Raw genomic sequence first — 4,428 nt, 5'->3', positions numbered from 1 at the left:
CACCTGTTTAAAGCTAATCTGGCCCCATTACAGACTCTGACCTTAGATCCAATTAGCTGACTTTCCCATATCTCAGCTTCTTCCCCTGAAAATGGTGGCAGTGTTGCTGAGTCACCGCCATAGACTCCCAGTGCGTATGAGAGGCCACTGGAGCTGACCACAGGCCATTCCGGTGGGTCACACAGACCTGTTCTCACTCCAGGATCCAGGTACTAATATCCTCATGGCAGACTTGTCTGAGAAACAAATGAGGTCATGCAGTGCTAAGAACACTGTAAAAGCGTGATTGTGAAAAAGTGAGCTCTGCTTGGAACACTTAGCAAGCACAGACATGGAAGAGTCAACCAAAACACATGCTTACCTGTCTGAGCACATTTATTTACCCCAAGTTTATTTTCAGGGCAACATTCAGGAAAAGTTAGGACAGCGAATGGTAGTGGAAGATTGGAAGGAAGAAGACTTTTCTGGAGAATTTATGGAGCATAAAACATACAAGACACAAGGCATTGGAAGACACCTTGGGCAGTGGCAAGTGGATTGTCACAGGGCAAGGCAGTCTCCCAAGGACATCTAGTCTCCCTTGGGAAAGCTTATACCATTGGGAGGTTTCCTTATTTGGAGTTGAGGTTTTCTTCCTTACCTTCATGGACTTCAGACGAGCCCTCGGGCCTTAGCCTAGCTCAGAAACTCTATAACCCAGCAGCCGCCTATGTTCCCCTCCCTTAGTATTTTGCCATGGGTGTCTCAGACCCCCAAGGGAATGCCAAGATGGAGAAGGACTGGTTGTTAGGAAAGGTGCGCCCTACCTCTGCGAAGGTGTCATCTCCACCAAACATTTCCTCTCTACTCCTGAGTCTTTCAATGACTGCAGGTCCCGTTAACTCACTCTTTGGAGTCCTAACCTCCATGGTTTATTTACCATTCACCTGTCTGCTCCAGACATGGAAAGGCGTTATTGTCTCCTTCCATTGGATTATTCCTTACACACTTTTCTTTAAAGTTTCCTTTCAGTTTTACTCCCTGAGACCGTACTCATAACATTAATCTTAGAAACCAAGGTTACAGAGGCTTTCTCAGAGATGTTTTCTGGACCCCCCTCCTAGAAATGCTCTTTTAGTCTCTGACTGGGGCTTGCCCTGTCCCTTTATCATGTTCTGCCTGGTGACTATATATAGAAGTCCTGTGTTCTAATTGTCCTAAGTGGTTGGTAGCCTTGGAGTTGCTCTCATTCACCTTCCAAACTCAAAGAATCAGGGTTTAAGCCTTGGCAAATGATTCTGCTTACTGTTCTCGTACACGGTCAAAGGATGGGAACCCCCAACTTACTGTCATAAGACAATTATGTGAGCGTCATGACTGCCACCACGCCAGGGTAGAAGATGCCAAGGTTACCCTACAAAAGGTGTGGGGTGTATGGTTCGCTTGCCTTGCCTTGTTTATGCCACTTATCAAACTTCTAAAAGAACGTTTGGTGACCAAAGGGAGCACCTGCTTGACAGGGCCTGGCTCATGGGAGATGCATCACAGTGAGATGAGACCTTAGGGTAGAATTGGGATTCATCATGACCTCTTAAATGACAGAAGATGGCACAACTATGTAGGATTATACTTGAGAAGAAACAAGTTCTCTGACAGCAGGACGGCAAAAACTCTTATTCAAGAAGTGAAACTGCCGCTAATTCTCAAAATTAATCACGTAGTACCATGCATGCGGCAGGAGATACAATGCAGAGGACATTATAATTAGAAATTATTTCCACTCAGGAGTAGTCAGGGATGGATAACTATCAAAATTCCTTAGGTCTTCCTCATAATTCACTGTCTCGGGACTGTAATTGTCTAATCTCAGTAAGACCTAGTGCACCAGAACCTCAGAATCCCCATGTCTAAAGTCTAGATGCGTTGAAGGCATGACATCTAAGATCCCATCCAGCTCTGAAATCTGCTCCAAAACATTTCAACTCAGTGTAAAACTCTCGCATCAACTACTGTTTTATCATAACAGCAGAAGCCACAATGCCAAACCCCATGACTTCTAATTAAGAACTACAAAAACCATGAGCTATGCCAGGGAAACTGCTCTCAGTACTAGTCATCAGGGAGTATAGGGCTGGCCTCTTATCATTCCTGCTGAAGGCAGAGCCAGAACGAACTGGCATATAGTCCAGAAAACTACCAGAGAGCTTGAGAAATCGGATCTTTAAGAACAAGCAAGGTCGAAGGCTTTAGGATTGTCCTCCCCACCCCACCCATCCCATTGGTTCCCGTGCACATATCTGTACTAGGTTTATCAAACACATCCTGTCTCTGTGTCCTCTCACTTTCACTTAATGCTATGAGACTGATTGGAAGATGGCCTCAGAGTCAATTGGGCAAGCAGAATCTTATTTTGCAGGATGATGTCAGTCACAGGTAAATGACAGCACATATGGTAGAGGGAAGCTTTAAAATACAGCTCTTTAACGTTCCATTGCAATTACGTTGTTCTACACTTGCTGTTATCCCATTGCTAAGGTAGAAAGGCCAATGCCCAATGAAGGTAGATCCATAGCATGAAAATGCAGAAACTTCCGGCTCTTGACCTTTCACCTGGTCTGCATACTGTTATGAAGAACCTCTGAGTCATCAAGTGTCATCATTTAGCAGATAAAAGAGACACAAAGTGAAGATTTGGGAAGCAGGGCAAAGGAGCACACACAGCAGAGAAGTGTGCAGTGCGTATCTAGAGCTGGGAAGAAAACACAGACATCAAGCAGATGATGTCCACATCTGGAGTCATTTGAATGAAGGAGGAGAACATGGAGCACATCTGTGCTGAGGCTCTGAACAACTCCCCATGGCAGTGGATCTAATGAATCCTTTATTCAAAACCAAAGGGTGGCTTGAGGAAGAAAATGATGCAGTAGAAGAGAGAGCAGATGTAACAGTACAAGGAGTGGCTTGACACAGTTCGCTTTGATGGGAGGAGACAGCCAGGGTTCAAGGAATGTGGGTAACCAGCTTCTAGAAACTGAACAAAACCCAACCAACTTTTCCCATCAGTCTCCAGAAAGGAACGAACACAGCTGGCACCTTGATCTTATCTCTTCATGATCCCTGTCAGACTTCCACAGAACTGTATGATTAAATCAAATTGTGTTTGTTATGATTTGCCAAAGCAACAATAAGAAATGAATATAAACACCTGGAAGACATCTGAGGCATGCAGCCTGAGGTAGACAGCGTCAGTTCCCCACCCCCTTCCCCAATCAGAGACCCTCTCTTCTTGCCCTGTGTGTCATTTCTAGTCCCAAAACCACCTCAAGGTCAATGGCGGCTCCTAGATCCACAACCACATCTGCAGTCGAAGAAGCGAAGAGCTCCCCTTATAGTTTCTAAAAGTCACATGCAAACATCTGTTACTTCTGACTGCCAGGAATTAGACCCTGGGGAACATCAAGCTGAGGAAAGGCTAGGAATGGAGTGTTGTACTTGACCCCTTTTGTGTGTAGCCAAACCCAGGGCTGTTAGTGAATAGAGAACAGCTTTCGGACAGCAGCTAGCACTTTCTGGTACATTGATGACAGCTTCCTTCTCTCCATCCAACACAAAGCTGTAAGGATTTGAGCTTTGGTGGTCTAATGTCAATGGGAATAGGCACCAAGTATGGGTCACATGACTCCTGGTCCTTTCTGGATAATACTACCCCTTCCAGTGCTGTTGGGTTAGCAGTGTCTTTGACCACTCCCCACCTTTGGTGCTGCTGTTCAGATAATTGCTATCCATTCTGTTAACACGGGCAGAGTGGATATAACTACCCCTCTCCTCTCCAAATGAGGGAGATGGAGATTAGTATAGATACTCTTCAGGCTTCAAGGTGGACAGAGAGGCTATAGTATCATTTTATTTGTCTCATTATTGGTTGTTGTGTTCATTGGAAAATATATGAATATCCTGTGGATAAAGTACCATTGGCGCGCCATATTGAAGGCTCCCATGACTTGACTACTGTGGTGGAGGAAAGATATTCCATGGAGAGGAAATAGTGTGACCTGACACGGGGCTTACTCCTCTCCAAATGAGAGTAGAGATCGAGTTGGAGAAGGAAAACAGGGAGGAGAGACAGTTTCTTCCAGTCAAAGATGACAAGCAGCAAGTTAGCGGCAGCTGCAGAGAGATTGGCCTGAGAGCGGATAGCCTGATCTCACCAGAGTCCATGGCTACCCAGCCCTCTGCGTGGGAAATGAGTTAGCTGATGGTGTACGGGGCTTTGTTTTCTCACTTATCAACACTGAGGTAGTTTGTAGTTTCTGGGGAACTCAGAGGTGAGGGAGGTTGGGAGAAGACAGAGATGAAGAAGGCTAGCTACAAGGTGGCTGATCTAATCTGAGGCATCAGGGTTAGGATACAGATATTTATAAAAGGAGGTCTTGGATATCCTTAGCCTCC

The sequence above is a fragment of the Rattus rattus genome, chromosome 4, assembly GCF_011064425.1.
Source record: "Rattus rattus isolate New Zealand chromosome 4, Rrattus_CSIRO_v1, whole genome shotgun sequence".
Lineage (NCBI taxonomy): Eukaryota > Metazoa > Chordata > Mammalia > Rodentia > Muridae > Rattus > Rattus rattus.
This window is presented reverse-complemented; position numbering follows the sequence as displayed.